Source organism: Macaca fascicularis, chromosome 14, assembly GCF_037993035.2.
Source record: "Macaca fascicularis isolate 582-1 chromosome 14, T2T-MFA8v1.1".
In the NCBI taxonomy this organism is placed as follows: domain Eukaryota; kingdom Metazoa; phylum Chordata; class Mammalia; order Primates; family Cercopithecidae; genus Macaca; species Macaca fascicularis.
Window position 1 is genome coordinate 106,191,569 of NC_088388.1, and position 24,192 is coordinate 106,215,760.

Genomic DNA, 24,192 nt, shown 5'->3' on the forward strand with positions numbered 1-24,192 from the left:
GGAAAATCTTCACATTTGTCTCAACAGTGAATTTTCAGACACAACCCAGAAAATACAGGCAACAAAACTAAAAATAAATAAATTGTATTACACCAAACTATAAAGTTTTTGCATAGCAAAAGAAACTATCAACAGAGTGAAAAGACAAGCTACAGAATGGAAGAATATGTTTGCAAACCATACATCTGATTAGAGGTTAATATCCAAAATTTATGAGTAACACAAACAACTCAATAGCAAGAGAACAAACAATCCAATTAAAAAATAAGCAAACAACCTGAACAGACATTTCTCAAAAGGCATGCAAATGAACAACAGGTACACAAAGAAATGCCCAACATCACTAATCATTACTGAATTGTAAATTAAAATCGCAATCAGATATCAACTTCCAGCTATCAAAATAGCTTTTATCAAAAAGATCACATGTGTTGGCAAGGGTGTAGAGAAAAAATAACTCTTGTACATTGTTGGTGGAAATGCAAATTAGTACATCCATTATGGAAAATGGCATGAAGGTTCCTCAAAAAACTAAAAGTAGAACTGTCATATGATCCAGCAATCCCACTACTGAATATATAGCCAAAGGAATTGAAATCAATATGTCAAGAGAAATCTGCACTCCTCGATTTAATGTAGCATTATTCACAATAGCCAAGACATGAAATCAACCTGTGTCCATCAACGCATGAATAAATGAAGAAAACGTGGGATATATATACAATGGAAAAAAAAAGAAGAAGAAGAAGAAATTCTGTCGTTTGTGAAAATATAGGTGAATCTGAAGGACACTATCCTTAGTGAAATGAGCCAGGCAAGAAAGACATACTGCATAATCTCACTTATATGTGGAATCTAAAAATGTCGAACTCATAGAACCAGAGAGTAGAATTATGGTTAGGAAATGCTGGCAGTAGGGGTAAGGGTAATGGTCAAAGGGTACAAAATTTCAAATAGAAGAATACCTTTTGAGATCTAACAGCAGGATGACAACAGTCAATAGTACTGTATGTTTCAAATAACTAAGAAAACGTTTCAAATATATTGCCATAAAAATAAGTTAGTGAGATTATAGATATGTTAATTAGCTAGATTTAATCATTCCACATTGTTTACATATATCAAAACATCACATACCCCATAATTTGTATTCCATAAATGTACCCAATTTTGATTTGCCAATTAAAATAATATTAATAAATTAGAAACTAAATACTGAAGTGGAGTGATATAACATGTTCATGATTTGAAAAATAAAATCTATTAAAAAATGTATACACCAACCATCTGGTGTTTACATTAGTCTTAATGGGCACCATTTGACCTTCCAGTTCAAGTATTCGTTGGACACTAACCAGAAAATCTGTGTCCTAATCCCCAGCAAAAAGAATATTATTGTATCATCTTGGATCAGATGTTTGATCTACCTTATTCTAAACAACAGTGTCTGGGAGTATCTGGACACATGACTCCTGCTACCAATGTTTGGGTCATAGGAGAAGCCTCTGTGATGTAAAGTGACTAACATGTTCACCAACTCACCTTGATTCCCACAATTAGAAGAGATCAGACCCCTGGGAGAGGGGGAGGAGGATTGGGTAACTTGAGAGCAGGAAATTTTCCCGAGTCTCAAGAGAAACATCAGGACACAGAGGGATTACAAAATGGTAATATTCTCATTCTGTCATCATTTTTTACTTAGTTGGAATGCCTTCCTTACGTCAACCACTTGGTTATCCTATGGGACAGTGTATGCAGGAAAGCCATGTCTTATCTTTCCCTTATCAGTTTTCAAAATAAAGAGCTGATTTCTTAGCATACTCTAAAATCTTAATAAATTTTGTGTTTTTAAAATTTTAGTATCAGTACAAATTGTTGGACTTAAACATATCTGATGTGTTTCAATCTATTTTATGTTACTATTCTCATTGTTGCTCAAAATTTTACTATCTTTAACCAGTGAAATCCTATTCAGGTTGAACTCCAAGTCCTTTCCTACACCGTACTAGTCTTTAATAGCTTCCTTGCTTTTTGATATGATATAATTCTCCAGATTCATCTTACATGTTTTGTTCCCTAAACTTTGTAATCAGCAAATTTTCCAGAAACCCAGTTTTTTCACTTTTTTCCAGGGAAAATGTCATTTAGAGAACACAATTCAGGTGTGGATATGCTTGTTGCTACTGGACAGACCTAGAAAGAATACATTTTTAAGATAAAATAAGTCATACTATAAAATGGACACTTCCAATTCAAATGCACTGCAGAATAAGATTTTTACTTACCTTTCTCAACATTACATCTTCATATCCTTTCAAGAGTGCTTAATTCCACTAAGACTGTACAACTTACTAGATTCTAAAAAAACTTAAAATTGTACCTTTCTGTTTGGTTATGCCACCAACTCGATATATAATTAAGTTCACTTATTTCATTTTGTTTTCAATTATTAAAAATTGCTTTTGAAATTTAACCTTGATAACTCAGAAAAATATCTACATGATTTCAAATAAGTTTCCAAAAAAAATGTTCTCATAAAGGAAATCTAGCTTCCATCCCCCAGTACTTACTTTCTCTCATTTATAGTCTTTCATTAAAATTTTATAGTTTATCTTTCCATTTTCACCTTAAGCAAATGTGTGCGTACCTGCCATCTTTCTTAGGACAGGTACCACACGGTTTTTCAACTGTGTTTTTTTCATTTAAATAATTCTAAAGATCATTTCATCATAATAAATAAATTCTTGTCCTTTTTCAGCTGCATAGTATTCCACTGTATGAATGTTTCATTGTTTACTACATCCTTTTGATAAACATTTCCAATCTTTCCAGACTTTAGCTATTAGAAATAATGCTTATAATGAATAACTCATTTATACACCTTTATGTATTTTTACCAATGACCCTTGAAATATATTAAAGTAGAATTGCTGGGTCAAAGGTAAATTCACATATAATGTTGCTAGATTATTAATGACTTTCCCTTCAAAGTGGGGAAAATTTTGCATTCTCACCAGCAATATATAAAAGTGCTAATATGCCCAAAGCCCCATTAATAGTAGATGCTGTTAAACTTATGGATTTTTCCAGTCTGATCATTGAGAACTAGTATCATAGAGCATCTTGGATTTGCACTTTTTAAGTTGTATAAATGTAAGGGGTACAAGTGCAGTTTTGATACAGGGACATATTGTGTAGTGGTGAAGTCCAGGCTTCTAGTGTAACCATCACCAAAATAATGTAAATTGTACTCATTAAAGAATTTATCATCTCTTATCCCGCTCTCACCCTGTCGCCCTTCCAAATTTCCAGTGTCTATTATTCCACACTGTCTGTCCATGTGTACACATTATTTAGCTCCCACTTACAGGTGAGAACATACATTATTTGGCTGTCTATTTCTGAGTTATTTCACTTACCATAATGGCCTCCAATTCCATTCATGTTGCTGCAAAAGACACGATTTTATTTTTTATGGCTGAATAGTATTCTATTGTGTATCTACATGTGTGTATGGTGTGTATCACATTTGCTTTATCAAATCTGTGATAGACATTTGATTCCATATCTTTGCTATTGTGAATAGTACGATTTGCACATTTTATTATGAGCAAACTTGATCATCCTTTTATATGAGTAAAAATCATTTGCATTTATTTTTCTTGAATTGTCTTTTTCCTAGCCCAATTTTTTCATATGACTGCTGTTTTCATTTCTATCTGTAGATCTTTATATACTATGGATGTTAGCCCTTAGTTTTTTATACATTTGCAAATAATTATTTTCCAGGGTATTGGGATTCCAAAATTTTGCTTATTTTTTTTTTAACCATGCAAGATTTTTCTTATTTTTATCATTTTTTTCACATGTTACATCTGAATTTTAAGTACTTTTTAATTTTATTTTTATTCTTTTAGAGATAGGGTCTTGCTATGTTGCCCAGGATGGTCTTGAAGTCCTAGCCTCAAGTGATTCTCCCAACTCCGCCTCCCAAAGCTTTGAGATTAGAGGCATGAGCCAATACACTCAACCTGGATTTTAAATCTTATTTAGAAATCTTTTCCCCACTTTTGGCTAGTGGACACATTTGTATTTTCTTCTAGTATTGTATAGTTTAATGCTTTACATTTAAATTCCTGATCCATAGTGAATTTATCAAGGCAGTAATTTGAGGAATAAATCTCACTTTATCTTTCTCTAAGTGGTGATTCGGTTATAATATCTACAGAGTCTACTTTTCTCATTGATTTGAAGTGCCAGAGTTATCATAGTTAATTTCTTTTTTTTTTTTTTTTTTGGAGACGGAGTCTCGCTGTGTCCCCCAGGCTGGAGTGCAGTGGCGCGACCTCGGCTCACTGCAAACTCCGCCTCCCGGGTTCACGCCATTCTCCTGCCTCAGCCTCCTGAGTAGCTGGGACTACAGGCGCCCACTACCGCGCCCGGCTAATTTTTTGTATTTTTAGTAGAGACGGGGTTTCACCGTGGTCTCGATCTCCTGACCTTGTGATCCGCCCGCCTCGGCCTCCCAAAGTGCTGGGATTACAGGCGTGAGCCACCGCGCCCGGCATCATAGTTAATTTCCATAGGTAATTTAGTCTATTCATGGATTTTCTATTCTGTTCCATTAGGATGTCTGTCTATATACCTACATCACACTTTTATTTATGAAGGCATTAATATCTAGGAGGGCTATGTTCATCAATTGCTCTTACTTTTTTACTGTTTTCAGACTAGTCTTGCTTGTTTGTTCTTTCAAATGTATTTTGTAACCAATTTGTCTAGCTATAAATTTAAAACTCTGATGTCATTTTTATTAAATTACATTAAATTTATAATTAAATTTTGTGATTGCTGACATTTTTATGAAATTGCATCACTCTACCCAAGAAAACAATGTCTTTCAATTTGTTCAAGTTACTTTTGTTGTTTTTCAGGGACGTTTATAGTTCATAGTTCTCTTGAATAGATTTTGGCCATTTTATGCTATTTATGTCTAAGTATTTTGTTTTCTTTGATGTCTTTTTTATATCTCCTCAATGATTCTGCTTATATATATGAATGCTATGAATTTTTCTATAATAATCATATAATCTGATACTTAAAAATTATTCTATTGTTTGTAGTAATTTTTACTTTCTTTTTGGCTGTCCACTCATATAATCATATCATTTGAAAAGAAAGAAGTAATTTTTACCTCTTTTTTATGTTTATATTTCTAGTTACTTTTTCTTATCTATTTTCATTAGTTAATATTTCCAAAGAGAATGAATATTATGACCTTGCTTTTGACTTTATCAGGGAAGTCTCTACTATTTCCTTCATCACAATGTCGACTTTTGGGCTAAGGCATATATCTTACCATATTAAGAAAGTAGCAGTACTTACGTTTTTCTTAAATGCCTCTTCTGTATCTGTAGCAATAATCATATGATACTTTTTATTGTTTTTACTGAGCTTCACTTATATGGTGAATTATATTAGTAGATTACTTAGTATTGAATCAGCTTTGCACTCCTGGAGAAAAAACCACTTGGCCATATTTTAATATACTGTTTGATTCTATTTGTTAATATTTAAGATACATGCATGGATATTCAAAATTAAGATTGGTCTACACTTGGTTTGTCAGCTGGGTTTTAGTGCAATCTTTGAAAGTTTGGGGGATCCATGTTATTCCTGCTTCATAAACAAATTTGGAAGATTTCTTTGATTTTCTGTGCTATGGCATGGTTTATACAGTATTGAGATTATATGATCTTTAATGATTTGTTAGAATTTCCCTGTGAAAACATCTGGCCTGGAATTTTGGTATGTGGGAACATTTTATCATGTTCTTCTAGCATAAATGGCCTATATCACTCTCTGTCTCTAATAGGATCAATTTTGTTAAGCTGTGTACTTTTAGAAAAGTATCTATTTCTCCTTTTTCAATTTATTTACATAAATTGATGCAAGATAGCCTTACTAATTTTTAATTTTCTCCTATTGATATTTACTTAAATTTCTAATTTTGTGGTAGCTCTAATTTTGAATGTTTGTGCATTATCTCCTCTTGTTAATCTATACAGAAATATTTTATTATTCTAATTAAAAACATCAAGAAAGCAATTACTTTTTACTTACTCTCCAGTGTGTGGCAAGGATTTTAGCATACATTTTACTTTCACTGGTTATCTTACTTTTATTATTCCTGTTTTTATGATCACTTTCTTTAATGCTGACAGCTTTTATTAAATTTACATAGAGTAAAATACATAAATCCTAAATGTATTGTACAAGAGTTACAATTGTTTCACATCTTTATGAACACTATGTTTTATCAACATTTTTTACTGTAGCCATTCTGGTGTGTGTATGTAATAGTATCTCCCTGTAGTTTTAATTTTCATTCTCCTGGTGATAAGGACATTAAGTACCTTTTAACATGAAAACTGCTTATTAGATATATTTTATTAAATGCCTATTTAAGCCTTCAGATAATTTTGTATTAGGTTATCATTAAAGTATCAATTAGTAATAGTTCTTTATCATATGCAAAATTAAATTAAAAGTGGTCCTTGACTTACAATAGTTTGACAAGATTTTTTAAATTTATGATGAGTATTGGAACATTAAATGCATTTTTTACTTAATGATACTTTCTACTTGCACTGGGTTTATCGGACACAACCCCATCATAAGTTGAGAAGCACCTATATGGTGAATATTCTTTCCAATTTCTGGCTTGCTTTCACTTTTTTGGTGATGACTTTTGTAAGTAGAAGTTTTCCATTTTTATGAGATCAAATTTATCACTTTTTTCTTTTATATTTAGTGGTTTCATGTTTTGTCTAAGAAAGCTTTGACTATTATTTTTGTCTAGAAGATTTATAGTTTTGACTTGCACTTGGAGATCTATGATGCATTCTCCAATTAATTTTGTATACGGTGACATAGGGCTCAAGTTTCACTTGTTCTAATTTGTAAATCCAACTGTTTGGGATATACATGTGTATATATAGCATCTGTATTTATACACATCTAATCACATTATATCCTGAGACCTTACTAAGCTCACTTATTAGTACAAATAGTTTATTTATAGATTCCCTTTTCGATTCTGTATGTATACAATCATAAAATCTGTGAGGAAATATAACTTTATTTTTTCCTTTCCAAACTTTATTCCCCTAAATTATTTGTCTTGCTTTTTTGCACTGGCTAGGAGTTCAGTACAATGTTAAACAAAAACAGAAAGAGTGGATGTAATTGCCTAGTTCCCAGTCCTAAAGGGAAAGATGTTTAATAATTCACATTAAGTGTGATGTTGGCTGTAGGTTTTTGGCAGAGATCCTTTATAAAACTGAGAAAATTTCCATTTATTCTTAGTTTGCTGAGAATTGTTATCTTTAATTGGTGTAGAATTTTTTCAAGTGCTTTTCTGCACCTATTAATGGGGTTTTTCTCTTTTATTCTGTTAACTTGGTAAACTACACTGACTTTCAAATATTAAACCAATCTTACATTCCTGACATAAAGTACATTTGGTCATATTTGACCACGATGTATTATATGTATAAATATCAGTATGCATATGTATGTATTGTAAGGTTTTTGCATCTATGCTTATAAAGGATACTGGTCTGAAATTTGGTGTCTTGAGGATATTAAAGCAATACAGTGTTGGTCTCATGAAATGATTCGGAATGCATTCATTCACTGTGTTTTCACTAAAGGATTGTGTGCAAATCAATATTTCTTTTTAAATGTTTTATAATATTCACAAGTAAAGTAATATGAGATTAGAGATGGTTTTTAAAGTTCAATGTATTTAAAAGATCTATAAGTGTTCAGATTTTATATTTGTTATTGTATCTAGTTTTGAAACAATTATATCTTAAGGAATGTGCCCATTTTCTAAGGTGCTAAATTTATTGGCTTAAAAGTTGTTCATGGTATTTCACTTTTATGCTTATAATGCCTGTCAAACCTGTAATGATATTTCTGTTTTCAATACTGATTTGTATTTTCTCTATTTCTCTTTCAGTTTTATAAATCTTTTTAAAGAAGACATTATGAGCTTTGTTAATTTTCTCTATTATTTGCTTTCTGCTCTTGTTTTGCTTTCCTTTCTTTGTATTTAATTTTCTATTTTTCTGTCTTCTTAAGTGAAAGCTTACATCACAACTGTAATCCTCATTTTTGTTTCTAATATGTGCATTTAAAGCTATGAATTTCCCTCTAAGTAGCGATTTAGCTACATCCCATAAATTTAGAAATGTTGCACCCACATTGTTTAGGCAAAATATTTTCTAATTTCCATGAGTTAGTTAGATTTATGTTGTTGGACTTCTAAATATTTAGAGACTTCTTACTCATCTTTGAAAATACTGATTTTTGGAAAGTTCCATTGTTGTCAATGAATATATTCACTATGAATTCCAACTTTTGACACTTATTAATATTTGTGGCTGGGTGTGGTTGCTCACACCTGTAATCCCAGCACTTTGGGAGGCCAAGGTGGGTGGATCTCCTGAAGTCAGGAGTTTGAGATCAACCTGGCCAACATGGTGAAATCCTGTCTCTACTTAAAATACAAAAACTTAGCTGGGCATGGTGGTGGGTGCTGGTAGTCCCAGCTACTCGGGAGGCTGAGGCAGGAGAATGGCGTGAAACCAGGAGGTGGAACTTGCAGTAAGCCGAGATAGCACCACTGCACTCCAGCCTGGTCAACAGAATGAGACTCCATCTCAAACAAAACAAAACAAAACAAAAAATTAGCCAGGTGTAGTGGTGCATACCTATAATCCCAGCTACTCGGGAGGCTGAGGCAGGAGAATCACTTGAACCTGGGAGGCAGAGGTTGCAGTGAGCCAAGATCATGCCACTGCACTCCAGCCTGAGTGACAGTGAGACTCCAACTCAAAAGGAAAAAAAATATATTCATATGGCTCAGGATACAGGCTATAATTTGGTAAATATTCCATGTGCGCTGGAAAAAATTGTGTAATATGTCATTGTTGGGTATATAGTGTTTTATAATTGTCAATTAGATCATAAAGCGTCATAGTATTAAATTTAATTAAAATTAAATTTAAATTTTTCTCTTATTCAAATAATTACTAACAGAAAAGTTTTTAAATCTTCAATGATTTTTATATATTTATAGATTTCTTCTTTTATATATTTGTCACTTTTCTCTTTATGTATTTTGAAGCTATATTTTTGAAAATCATAAATTTGAGATTGTTATTAATATATCTTTTATATGAAATTTAATACTATACAGAGCAGTGGTTCCCAATGTATTTTGCACTGGGGACTGGTTTCATGGAAGACACTTTTTCCACAGCTGTGGTCAGGTGTGGTCTCAAGATGAATCAAGCATTAGATTCTCATGAGGAGTGCATAACCTAGATCCCTCACATACACAGTTTACAGTAGGGTTCACACTTCTGTGAGAATCTAATACTGCTGTTGATCTGACAGGAGGTGCAGATAAGGCTCCAATGCTTGCTTGCTCACTATTCACCTCCTGCTAAGCGGCCTGGTTCCTAACAGGCCATGGTCTGGTTCTACTAGTTCATGGCTAAGGATTGGGGAACGTTGTTATAGAGAATTTTTCTGATATCTGGTAATACTTTTTGTCTCAAAATCCTTTTGTCTGACATTAGTGTAGCTTCATTATTTTTCTTAGAGGTAGTATTTGTATGATATATATTTTTCTATGTATTCATGTTCAGCTCAATGCTGTTCTTTTAAGGTTCTATGTCTTGTAAACAGCATATAGCTGGGTCTTTTAACTAGAAAGTTAGTCCATTTACATTTAATGTAATTACTGCTGTGGATAGGTAAATTGACTTCTTTTGGTCTTCTGTTTTCACTTTTTATTGGTCTTTTGGCTATATTTCTTTGTATTGTCTTTCATCATGGTGCTAGAGATCGTAATATGAATTATTAACCCTTTGCAATCATAATTCACATTTAATTAATGTTATTTGACATAGCATAAAATGTAAGAACCTATATCAGTAAATTCCTTTTAACTTTCTTTGCCCTTTGTCACTTTTGTCATATATTTTAACTCTAAAATCTGTATAAATCTTATCACACATTTTTCATTATTTCTACTTTGAAAAATTTAAGGACATTTTAATGAACTTTTTAATGTACATATTTACCAGTGCTCTGCTTTCCTTTCTGAAGAGCTATGCTTTCATCTTGTATTATTTGTCTTCAGCCTGAAGAACTTCCTACTACTATTTCTTGTAGTATGTTTCTAGTAGCAACAAATTGTCCTGGTTTTTCTTTATCTTAAAATTCTTTTATTTCATCTTCATTTTTAAGGAACATTTTTTACTGGATGTAGAATTTCCAGTGACAGCTTTTTTTCCTTAAGATTTTAAGGATCACATTCTATTATTCTAGCTTCTTTTTGTTTTCAATGAGAAGTCACTTTATTATTTAAAAATTTTGTCCTCTTTCTCTGGCTGGTATTATAATTTTTTATACTTTTATTTTTTACCAGCTAACCTGTAAAGTAATGTGTAGTCTTTGTATTTATCCTGCTTAAAGGATACTTTTTTAACAATTTTCGTTTGTTTTTGAGACAGGATCTCACTCCATCACCCAGGCTGGAGTGCAGTAGCATGATCATGGCTCACTGCAGCCTCAATCTCCCAGCTTCAGGTGATCATCCCACCTCAGTCTCCTGGGTATCTGTGACTACAGGCATGCACCACCAAACCTGGCTATTTGTGTTGTGTGTATTTTTTCTAGAGCTGGAGTCTCACAGTTGCCCAGGCTTGTCTTGTACCTCTAAGCCCAAGTGATCTGCCCACCTCAGCCTCCCAAAGTGCTGGGATTAGAGGCATGAGCCACTGTGCCAAGCTGAGCTTTTTTTAAACTTTAGTTTAGGTTCAGGGGTGCACATGTAGGTTTGTTATGTAGGTAAATTCGTGTCATGGGTATTTGATGTACAGATTATTTCATCACCCAGGTACTAAGCCTAGTAACAATAGTAATTTTTTCTGTTCCTCTTCCTTCTCCCACTCTCCTCCCTCTGGGGGAGCTCCAGTGTCTGTTGGTCCACTCTATGTGTCCATATACTTTCGTCATTTAGCTCCCACTTATAAGTGAGAACATGCAGTATTCGGTTTTCTGTTCCAGTGTTAGTTTGCTAAAGATAATGGCCTCCAGCTCCTGCCACGTTCCAAAAGGTCATGATCTCATTCATTTTTATGGCTGCATAGCATTCTATAGTGTGTATGTCCACTGACGAACATTTAGGTTGACTCCATGTCCTTGCTATTGAGAATAGCTGCAATGGACATGTGCATGTATGAGTCTTTATGATACAACAGTTTCTATTCCTCTGGGTACATACCCAGTAATGGGATTGCTGGGTCGAATGATAATTTTGTTTTTAAGCTCTTTGAGGAATCACCACACTGTCTTCCACAGTGGTTTAACTAATTTACAACCCCACCAACAGTGTATAAGCATTCCCTTTTCCCCACAACCTCTCCAGCATGCTATTTTTTGACTTTTTATTAATAGTCATTCTGACTGGTATTAGATGGTATTTTGTTGTAGTTCTGATTTGCATTTGCCTAATGATCAGTGATGCTGAACTTTTTTTCATATGCTGTTGGTCACACGTATGTCTTCTTTTGAAAATTGTCTGCTCATGTCCTTTGCCCACTTTTTAACGGGGTTTTATTTTTCTTGTAAATTAGTTTAGGTTCCTTATAGATGTTGGATATTAGACCTTTGTCAGATGCACAGTTTGCAAATATTTTCTCCCATTCTGTAAGATGTTTGTTCACTCTGTTGATAATTTCTTTTGCTGTGCAGAAGCAAAACTTTAACTTAGTTAGATCCCATTTGTCAGTTTATGCTTTTGTTGCAAATGCTTTTGGCATCTTCATTGCCAGTTCGTATGTCCAGATGGTATTGCCTAGGTTGTCTTCTCGGGTTTTTATGGTTTCAGGTTTTGCATTCAAGTCTTTAATCCATCTTGAGTTGATTTTTGAATATGGTATAAGGAAGGGGTCCAGTTTTAATATTCTGCATATGGCTAGCCAGTTCTCCCAGCACCATTTACTAAACAGGAAGTCCTTTTCCCATCACTTGTTTTTATTCGCTTTGCCAAAGATCAGATGGTTGTAGGTACGTGGTCTTATTTCTGGGATCTCTATTCTGTTCCATTGGTCTACGCGTCTGCTATTGTGCTAGTACTATGCCATTTCAGTTACTATAGCCTTGTAGTACAGTTTGAAGTTGGGCAGCATGATACCTCCTGCTTTGTTTCTTTTTGCTAAGCAAAAAAGAATGCATTTTGAATTTGATGTTGTTCATCAATTTTAGGAAATTTGCATCCACTTCTTCTACCATATTCTGTCTCTTCTTTCTTCACGGGCTTCCAAATAAACATATATTAAACCACTTAATGTTGTGACAGATGTTGGATTTTTTTATGTTTGTTCATTTTAATTTTTACATTATCTTTTTTCTATTTGCTTCAGTTTGAATAATTTATGTTTCCCTTTAAGATTACCAGTCCTTTCTGTGCACTATTCAATATGCTTATAAACCCATTCAACTTTTTATTCTAGATATAATTTTTAGTTCTCAAATTTCCATTTAACTTTTTTATACTTTTTGTTTCTCTGCTAAAACACATCTGTTTGACTGTATATAATTTCTCTCTAAATTGTTTTATATAAATATTTTTATTTTATTTATTTTTTATTAAAGTTCTAGGGCACATGTGCACAACCTGCAGGTTTGTTACATATGTATATATGTGCCATGTTGGTGTGCTGCACCCATTAACTTGTCATTTACATTAGGTATATCTCCTATTGCTATCCCTCCCCTCTCCCCGCACCCCACAACAGGCCCCAGTGTGTGATGTTCCCCTTCCTGTGTCCAAGTGTTCTCATTGTTCATTTCCCACCTACGCATGAGAACATGCAGCGTTTGGGTTTCTGTTCTTGTGATAGTTTTCTGAGAATGATGGTTTCCAGCTGCATCCATGTCCCTACAAAGGACATGAACTCATCCTTTTTTATGGTTGCATAGTATTCCATGGTGTATATGTGCCACATTTTCTTAATCCAGTCTGTCAGTAATGGACACCTGGGTTGGAAAGGATTATAAATCATGCTGCTATAAATAATATTTTTATAATGGTAATTTAAAGTCTTTACAAATTTCTACACTTCAACATCTCTGGGCCTTCTTCTACTGACTGATTTTTATCTTGGTTATGTGCTACAATCTCCTTCTTTACATATCTAGTAATTTTTTATTATATTTTTAACATTGTAGATAGAATACTATGTAGATTTTAGAGTATTTCATCTTCCTTCAATAAGGGCTATATTTTGTCTAACAGACAATAAATTACTGGTAAATCACTTTGATCCTATAAGTATCTGATTTTAGGTTTTTTGAGGATTTGGTTTAGTTTGAATTTAGTCCTAAATACGTAAGGACCTCCATGTTTGTTAAAAGCCATTATTCCTAGGATGTGGCACCTACTCTGAAAACTATTTCCCTGAGGTCTTCAATTTGATCAGGATGTACACTAAGATCACCCTACTCTGGCTCTAATACCTCCCTAGCATTATGCAATCTCTCTTCTACCTCAACAGCAATTCTCAACTAGCCCTATAGGCCTTGTTCAGCAGTCTTATCCTGTCTCTGCACAATTTAGGATTTGGTCAAGACCCTAAGAGGAACCCCTACACAAATTTCTGAATCTTCTTTGCAGCTCTTTTTCTCTGGTACTCCGCCCTTTCAATTCAGCTGCTGTTTTAGCAAACATAAACTCCCCTCTCTGATTCCTCTGTCCAGAGAGGCTAAGATTCTCTGCCTGAGTGGCATAGCACCATTAAACTCTGGGAAATGCCCCTAACAGAAAACCTGAGTGAATGTAGATCTTACCTTGAATGCTTCACTTAAAGATTTCAACTCCATGCAGTGTGCAATGCCTGAAACTCTTGTTTCATGTATATTTTCCAGTTTATAGTTGTTTACCACGGGAGATTAAATCCAATACTAGCTACTCCATTGTGACTAGAACCGAAAGTGCCTGTAATCAATTGTTCAAAATCCAGACTAGTATTATAATATTGCTTATTTATACAATTATGTTTTTTAATAATTTTTTAACATTTATATTTTGCTTTGTTACACTAAAGTATTTTTTATTCTAAGCTCTATATTTATACTGTTTCAAAATTCACCTAATGGCTTATCTATTCTTTAAAAATAATACAGTTTTGAATTATTAATCTCTCAATTCACTAAAGAATGCCTTTGAGTAATTATTTTTTTCATACCGTTTACATAACAGACGTATTCTGAGGCTTTGCATTTTTGAAAAAAAAAATCTAGCTGTTGCCTTAATAGCTTAACATGAATGGTAACTCTACTGGGTACTTTCTGTTCATGATGTCTCATTTTTTATTGGCATTCATATTTTAATAGTGTGAAGTCAACCCACTTGGGGTCCGTTTAAACAAAAACTGCATCTTACTTTCCACCTTGTTGCTCATGAATTTTCATTATCCTTGAAGTTTAAAATGTCTTCCATGATGCCTACAGATGTATTACCATTAATATCACCTAGAACACAGTGACCCTTTATATTAATAATTTATAGACTTAGCTGGAAACTTGGTATCTATTTTACTGGATATTAATACTTCTTATATATATCAGAATATATATGTCAGAAGCATCAATAGCTAGTAAAATATATATTCTGATATATAAAAAACATATATAAGTATATATCAGAATATATTGCTTACTTCTGTAGTTATGCTTTTTAAGAATATATTAATATATCCTGCTATATCTGATATATACCATCAGATATATCAGAACATATTAAAATATATACATATAAATTCTGGTATATATCAGAAGCATTAAAATACAGTAAAGTAGATATAGAATATACATATCAGGAGCATTTTATATATATATATAAAATAAGAATTATATATATCAGGGGAATTTTTATAGACACAAAATTTTTATTTAGGAATACTTAAAATTCATAGGTTGACTCTCCATTTCTCAATATTTGCTATTGTTTTGCTTTCTTGCTTTTTCTTTATATTCTTTTTAAGTCTCTGAAACTTTTGAACGTTTTTCTTCATCTCCAGGACAAATTTTCTAGAGAGCCAATTTTTCTTCCTATAGATAATTTAGTTTTGCCCTTATGTATTGAAATTCTTTCCATTCTTTACCGCATGACAACTACCTTCTGTCATGCTGTTCTTTATCCCATACCATTTTCTCTTTATTAGTTGCTCATGCTTCATAAAGGTCATGCCTCCATATCTTTTACTGAGAACACTAAACAGATATTATCTAGCTATTCTGCTACTTCTTGTCACAAATAATTTTTAGAGGCGTATTTTTCCTTTGAGCCTTCAGATTAACATAACTTTTTGGTGCTATAGAATATTTTATAGACCCAATTTTGCTTTTCATTGCTTATGTGCTTATATTTATGTCTGACTGAGTTGAGATCTCTTTAGGTCAAGCATTGCCAACAGACATGGTAAATTGTGTGTCCTTAAGCATCTCTTTATTGGTCATTTGGGGCACTAGATGGCTTATCTCAAATCTAAACTTAGAAACATAGTAATGAGTATACCCTTAATCCAATTTATGGTGTGCAGCAAGCATTTATGCCTTGTGGCTCTGCTGAAATATGTTAAAATATTCTGTTTTTGCTGTTGAATTCTCCATGTTAGGCAATAAAATGCATATCCTGGGATGCAAGGAATTAATTCACATCCTCTTTTCCCCTGTTTTTGTGTACTAAAAGCTAATATCAGTGCAGGAAGAGACGATTTGTTTTCTTGGTTTAGAGCAGGAGGTGAAACACTGGGACACTGGCATAAGACCTTTTCTACTTCAGATACTATTTCCTGTGCAGTATGGGGGTGACCTGCTTGACAAGTACAGCCTTTTTGTTCCTGGGCTGGAAGAAGGTAGATAAAATGAGTCAAACCCTTCTCATGCAAAGGAATGAGCATGCATAGCCTAGGGAAGTGTTTCTCAATCTAATCCAGTCAGTTTTTCAATTCCTGAGAACTCTCAAATGTTCATTTGTAGTACACTCTTCTTCATTCCCAGTACTGTCGAAAATTTTATATATCTTCAAGTATTTATTTTTTTAAAGAAAAATCTGGAGAAGACAGCATGCCACTACATTGCCTCAGAATTTTCAATGATCTCTTGTAATAGACTTTGTATGTGTTTCCATTTTTTTACTTCCTCCAACTGACAGTCACTAAATATAATTTCCCCACCTGTCTTAAGTTTAGAAATATAACACCACATATTAGGAGTAAATAGAAGATTATTGAGAGAGTCCCTTACTTATCAAATTAACATCTTAATTCTCAGTGATGGAGCACAACCTCTAAAAATAATAAACATTGTAGTATATGCACAAATCGGTCCCTCTGCACAGAATCCTCTGCCCATCTGCAGACTACTCAGCAACACAGAACAAAAAAATGCACAATTGTAGACATTTTTTGACTTGAAAATAAAATCACTTTTAAGAAACATTAAACTTTTTTTTTTTTTAATCTTGCAAAGACCAACTTCAAGCCATCTCCTCCAAGAAATACTTCCCTTCTGATTCTTCCTTCTGGTGCTTAGCAACAAGGTCAGACAGTTTAACTTGAAAAAGCAAAATTGAGTAAAGTACTTGCTAATAGTATGTTGCTATGTTGGATTTGGAATGCACTGAAACATTTTTATCTTGTTTTTTTCAAAATAAAATTCTAAAATATTATTTTATTACTTTTTCAGATAAAATGATTAAAATCATTAAAATAATTAAAATTGAATTGTGTTTTTTGTTCCTCAAACTCTGGAATCACACCAATAAAATAACAATGAAGTAGTGTCTTCCTCAGAGTGCCACTGCGAAGACTAAGATATGTAATGCACTTAAATAAAAACAAAACTATCAAAATTACTGATGAGAAGTGCTAACTATAAGCACGGAACCACAAATTTATTTGTGTATACTGCAGAGAATTATAAAGAAAAACAAAAGCAACAAGTATAGTTTTTGACTCAATAATTATAATTTTTTTTTAACATTGTGGCTGTGTTTTTTCTCTATTCCACAAAATACAAAGCATGATATTCAACCCAGAGCAAAAACACTGTTGTCCTGATAGGTATAATGGTAATTTCATACCTGCATCCTTCGACTATAAATTCTTAAAAAGTAGAGATTACACCTAGTTAATTCTGCCCATAACCAAATCCAGAACCATGCATATGGGCAACTCAATGAGCCACCTTCTGTCCTGATTCGACACTATCTAGACAATCCTTTAGGTATATTTTCAATTTCTACTTTTGATTCAGTGGAATTTTGCAATTTGTGAAGTTGATGTGCCCACCATGCCCAGGTGATTAGGTATTTACCCAATATTAATTGAGCACCATCTAGGAGTCAGTCAATGACGTAATTGCCTGGGAGACAATCCCAAGTCACCACTTCCATCTTCAAAGATCTCACAGCCTAGCAGAGGGAATAGACTATTTTTAAAAATCACAACTCAGTATGACAAGTGCCGTGGATACTATGGAATAAAATTTGGGAGTCTCCGAGCTGAACTGATGGGGTCATGATTAACCTGAAAAGCAAGTAGGAGTTAGCTATGGAATGAGGAGTCCCACCTGCAGCCAGCCTTATACTGCAGAGGGGTTGATGCCGGGACGTCTTATACTGGCAACAGACGCTTGGGTTTGGATTTCCCCTCAGCCAATTCTGAGCTTAGTGAGCTTTAATAAATCCTTTAACCCCTTGGAGATTGTTCTGCAAAATGAGGATTATAATAGTTTCTAATTAATGGAGTCGCGGGGACCAAATTGGTTAAGTAGAGCTTTTACCAGGCCCTGCTACACAGCAAGCCCTAGCTCAGCGTGAACTTTTATTATCATTATTATTGGTTTGCTGCTTTCTCCCAGTGGCCTCTCCTGAAGTTTCCAATCAAGTTATAATTTTCCTCGTATGTGCTCACATCTCAGGCACATCAGCACAGCAGCATTACGGCCATTCAGCAACGGTTCCAATCAGAGCTCATAAGATCTCGCTTAAGCCTTATCTGAACAATGTGCTAAAGGAACTTTCCTGTTGAAAAAGGAAGGAGCTTTTCAGAGTGCCACTAGATGATTAGAGGCAAACTGTCATGCTGATGTAAATATGAGAGTTTAGTTATGGAAGGTGGGAGTGTTTACTTAAAATGACACTAAAGCTGAATTTTTATGAATGGCTTTTTATTATACAAGACATCTATGTTCACTGAAGAAACTTAGAAAGTATAGACAATCAATAATTTATACAAATTATAATCAGCTGTGATCCCACCACCCATAAAAAAAGTACTATGGCATTTTGATGCAAATAGTTTCAGTCTTCTACACATGCATACTCTGAGAAAAACGCATGTACCCTTCTGCTTCTCTCCCAACTAATCCCACACATACCCCCACTTGAATATCTCTTAGGAAGAGATCATTTGTCATTTGATAGGCCAGAGTTCAGAATGACCACTTGGCCATATTTAACTGGTGGACCAAGTTATTATTCCTTAAAGACCCCAAGTCCTCCTTTGGCTCACTTCTTTCTATGACTCGGTGATAAGAAAACCAAGGAATACAAAGAGAGTTGTTCGTGTGTGTGTGTGTGTGTCCTATCTACTCTGTAACTATAATTAAATAGGCAGGGGCATACTCTGTTTACCCAGCCACCCTGGACGCAGGAGGCTTCACTTAAAGTAAAAGTCTCTGGATGTAACCATGCTCTTCTATCCATCTTTTAAGAGAAAGATCACAAGGTGAACTAGGTGTTTATCCAGTTACTAATAAACAATACCATCTCCTATCATTCCTTGAGGATCACTTACTTGGCTGGTAACCCCCTGAGAAAGACACATGATCAGCATGACAGAATCTTCACAGCCCTGCATCCCTGACCATAACACCATTACAGCAATACCAAATTCTCACCTCTAATCTCTAAAAATACGCACAAATAAACCCATTTATTTGTCTAAAAATGAAATTATCCTGCTCTGTCGCCTGCCACGGCTGCCCGAGCGGTTCACTGCACTGTGGAGACAGACTCCAGACAGTATGTCCAGCAAAGGCTCCGTGGTTCTGGCCTACAGTGGCGGCCTGGACACCTCCTGCATCCTTGTGTGGCTGAAGGAACAAGGCTATGACGTCATTGCTTACCTGGCCAACATTGGCCAGAAGGAAGACTTTCAGGAAGCCAGGAAGACTGAAGCCTGGGGCCAAAAAAGTGTTCATTGAGGATGTCAGCAGGGAGTTTGTGGAGTTCATCTGGCTGGCCATCCGGTCCAGCACACTGTATGAGGACCGCTACCTCCTGGGCACCTCTCTAGCCAGGCCCTGCATCGCCTGCAAACAAGTGGAAGTCGCCCAGCGGGAGGGGGCCAAGTATGTGTACCACGGCACCACGGGAAAGGGGAATGATCAGGTCCGGTTTGAGCTCACCTGCTACTCGCTGGCCCCCACAGATAAAGGTCATTGCTCCCTGAATAATGCCCGAATTCTACAACCGGTTCAAGGGCCGCAATGACCTGATGGAATACTCAAAGCAACGCGGGATTCCCATCCCGGCCACTCCCAAGAACCCGTGGAGCATGGACGAGAACCTCATGCACATCAGCTACGAGGCTGGAATCCTGGAGAATCCCAAGAACCAAGCGCCTCCAGGTCTCTACACGAAGACCCAGGACCCGGCCAAAGCCCCCAACATCCCTGACATTCTTGAGATCGAGTTCAGAAAAGGGGTCCCCATGAAGGTGACCAACGTCAAGGATAGTGCCACCCTCCAGACCGCCTTGGAGCTCTTCATGTACCTGAACAAAGTCGAGGGCAAGCACGGCGTGGGCATTGTCATCGTGGAGAACCGCTTCATTGGAATGAAGTCCCGAGGTATCTACGGGGCCCCAGCAGGTACCATCCTTTACCGCGCTGATTTAGACACCAAGGCCTTCACCGTGGACCGGGAAGCGCACAAAATCAAACAAAGCCTGGGCTCGAAATTTACTGAGCTGGTGTATACCGGTTGCTGGCTTTCTGGCACAGCCCTGAGTGTGAGTCTGTCCGCCGCTGCATCGCCAAGTCCCAGGAGCGAGTGGAAGGGAAAGTGCAGGTGTCCGTACTCAAGGGCCAGGTGTCCCTACTGAAGGGCCAGGTGTACATCCTTGGCCGGGAGTCCCCACTGTCTCTCTACAACGAGGAGCTGGTGAGCAGGAACGTGCAGGGTGATTAAAGCCAATTGATGCCACCGGGTTCATCAACATCAATTCCCTCAGGCTGAAGGAATATCATTATCTCCAGAGCAAGGTCACCGCCAAATAGACGCCCTTACAATGAGGAGCTGGAGCCGCCTCAATCTGCAGCTCCCCCAAGTACAGGCGCTAATCGTTGTGATAATTTGTAATTGTGACTAGTTCTCCCTGGCTGGCAGCATAGTGGGGCTGCCAGGCCCCAGCTTTGTTCCCTGGTCCCCCTGAAGCCTGCAAACATCGTCATTGAAGGGAAGGGTGGGGGGCAGCTGCGGTGGGGAGCTATAAAATGACAAAAGATATACTAGTCAAAAAAAATGAAATTATACCATACATATCAACTTATTAACTATGTAAGTTAATAAATAACCCAATCATATATTTTTATATTGATGAATATATACATAAACATGTCTGCTTCCTCATTTTTTACTTTTTTACTTATACTAATGATTTTGTTGTGTGAATACTACCATAATTTATTGAACCAATCTTCTCTCATTGGAGAGTTAAATTGTTTTTCAGCTTTCACTATTAAAAACAATGTCTCAGTGAAAATCCCTCTACACGTACCCTTGTGATTGTGATTGACTATACCCAAAGACCATATTCTTCCCTGCACCATGGCAAATATACATAATATCCTACCATCATTTCTACCAAAGCTTCACTTCCCCAGGTCTGTATCTAGGTAGCTAGAGAAGCTCATAACTACTTCACTTCAGATGAAACTGCATGTCAATGGCCTGAGCAGCGTGGAGCTCCACAATTGGATTAATTGGTCCCCCAGGTAACTAATCTTGAATTTCTAATGAGCCCATTAGAATAGAAGGAACTGCAAATCTGAATTCAGATGTCAGAGTTAGAACTAACAATATGAAGCAAAGGCCCAGCACAGTGGCTCACTCCTATAAGCCCAGCACTTTGGGAGGCCAAGGCAGGCAGATCACTTGAGGTTAGAAGTTGGAGACCAGCCTGGCCAACATGGTGAAACCCCATGTCTACCAAAAAATAGAAAAATTAGCCAGGTGTGGTGGTGGACACCTGTAGTCCCAGCTACTCGGGAGGCTGAGGTGGGAGGATGGCTTGAACCCACAAGGCAGAGATTGCAGTGAGACGAGATCATGCCACTGCACTCCAGCCTGGGTGACAGAGCAAGATTCTTTCAAGTATATATAGCACAATCAACAAGCAGAGAGGCAAAAACCTAACTGGGGCTATTTCATCCTACCTGCTGAAACTCTCACTGTCTGAGCTACTGGACTGGGGGTGAGGTGTGAGAGTTAACACTTGCTGGACCTTAGAGGCATAGTAGGCCAGGCAGGGATAATTTAGAGAATATTTTAGAAAGTTTTCAGGATATTTCTAGAGCCACAAATCAAAGGTGTTTTTTCAAACCTATAATATCTTCCTCATAAGTGTAGATTACTCAAGAGACAATTTTAGGTACTAACACCGTAAAATTTTAGGGACACCACAAAACCAGAGTTTTCCAACTCAATGAAACACTGCCATTGATGTGTTTAAAATAGAAACTCAAATTTATAAATAATAATAGTAATGATAATAGTCATCATCTTTTAAAATAATTATCTTTCAAAGGCTCATTTTTTTTTTTAAATTAAAAACAGAGCTGGTGACCTTCACAAAGCAAACTAGGGAATACATCAGTATCCTGGCACTTGAGCAGAATTTCTAGGGATTTGGGCCCCTGTGAATCCTCTCCAGCCCAGAGAATGACTTAAAGAAAAAACAAAAGCCCTACAGTTTACATCTGTTTTTTTAGTCTTCACCTGACAGAATTGTCAATCACATATTCCTTCCTCCCTCACCATAACAGAAGGCATGTGACCCAGACTGTCCAATCAAAGTACCTCATGCTTCAAGATTGGCCCAGGGGCACATTCATGACCCAAGTATAGCCAGTGACAGTCATTTATCAAAAGTTTATAGGGAGCTGAGAGAGATTTTCTCTCCTACAGAGAGCATAACCCCATGGACCATGCAAAACACGGTGCTGTTAGGTGGCATCTCAGTCATTACATAGAAAAAGCCTCACAAGATATTCAAATTCTCTCTTTCAGCTACCTCTCTTTGAAGTAAATTTCTTTTGCAGCTAAAATCATTCTCATCTAAAACTCCCAGGATCACTTGATTCCTGCAAAGATCATCTGAGTCTAAGGAAAAGATGAATGTGGAACTGGAAAGTTCATCACAATTCAATTATTAGTTGGATATAACATTAAGATTTGGCTCCAGATTGATTTGTGCTTTCTAAAATTACTTGTGTTGCAGAATACATTTGACCTCACACTCATATTTCTTCCTGGGGAGAGCACAGACCAAACCGAGAATAATTATGTTTCCTTCATTACTCAGTCATTCATTCATTCAAATTAGTACGTGACAATTTTTCCATATTCTTAAAAATCATTTCACATGACTGGCTTTATCACATTATCTTTTTTCAAATAGCAACCCCAAGCATTGCTCTTACCCTAAAACGTTTTTCAAATAATTGTAATGGGGGAGGAGGAAAAGGGGAGTTGTGGTTCAATGGCTATAGAGTTTCAGTTCTGCAAGAGGAAAAAGTGCTGGAGATGTTTTACAACGATGTGAAACAGCCTCAATGTGGATATACTCAACACACTAAACTATGCAGTTAAAAATGGTTAAGATGGCACATTTTATATTATGTATTTTTAATACAATAAAAAATTGTAACAGCACAAAACAATAAAATATGTTTTAATACTTTATGGTGTTATAGGCTGAATTCAGCTGATGAAAAAAGATATATTATTGGAAAAACTTACTGGAAAACACTTGGAAGGGAAGCTGAATCCCAGGACCTTAAAGTTGTCTCAGTACCTAGGCTTCTCAAAATGAGGAGAGATATTTTATGTAACAGATGACAAAAGAGATGGAGCTCCTGGAAAAATCTAGGGCAGAGGGATAAAAAAACATTAAAATGGTCGGAAGTTGTTGATTTTACCCCTCCCCATGACCACATGAAATGTTTGGTGCCAGTCAATTCTTTTGGGAGCAGTTCACAAAGACATTTCATTACATTTCATTACACATCTGGGTCAATGCTGCAGCTCAGAGGAGCCATTGAGAAGCAAGGTTGAAAAGGTCCCAAATGATGTTTGTATTAAAAGAGTTTACAAGGCACTTTCCTATTCATAATCTAATTAGTCTCCATGGTAACATAAAAATGGGTATTAGCATAAGTTCCATTTTACAGATAAGATAACTAAGGCCCATAAAAGCTAGGCATGTTCTCCAAAGTCATACAAGCAAGAAGAGATGAGCCTAGTCCTCTAAATCAAGTTCCCATACTCTTTCCACATACATTTCCACGTTGTCCTCCCCTGACACTGTGCAAGTCCACAAACTCTCTTCCAAACCTGAACCTGCTTCCCTAGTGTCAGCTCAAACCACAAAACAGCTCATCTAAATTGTGCAAAATGCGAGATTAGCACAAGTAATCTGAGTATATTAGTCCACTCCAGCACAGATATATTGAAACACCTGAGACTGGGTAATTCACAAAGAAAAGAGGTTTAATTGGCTCATATTTCCTCAGATTGTAGAGGAAGCATGGCTGGGGAGGCCTCAGGTAATGTACAACCATCGGCGAAAGGCAAAGGAGAAGCAGGCACATCTTCACATGGCCAGAACTAGAGGAAGGAGAAGGGGGTGTGCTACGTACTTTTAAACAAGATCTCGTGAGAACTCATTATCAGGAGAACAGCAAGGGGGGAATCCACCCCATAATCCAATCACCTCCTATTAGGCCCCTCCTCCAACATTGGGGATTATAATTCAA

At 35.9% G+C, this 24,192-nt stretch overlaps 1 protein-coding gene and 1 pseudogene across 1 annotated transcript in view; one reads left to right on the forward strand and one right to left on the reverse strand.

Annotated features, from left to right (window-relative positions):
- The window catches only part of GUCY1A2 (guanylate cyclase 1 soluble subunit alpha 2), a 525,457-nt gene extending 505,249 nt beyond the window's left edge, over positions 1–20,208 (reverse strand). Inside the window, exon 1 of the mRNA XM_074015141.1 lies at positions 19,929–20,208. The gene's annotated coding sequence lies outside the window, so the exon portion shown is untranslated. The remainder of the gene's footprint in view (positions 1–19,928) is intronic.
- Positions 16,599–20,433, forward strand: LOC102127667 (argininosuccinate synthase pseudogene; annotated as a pseudogene).
- Positions 20,434–24,192: the final 3,759 nt, after the last annotated feature.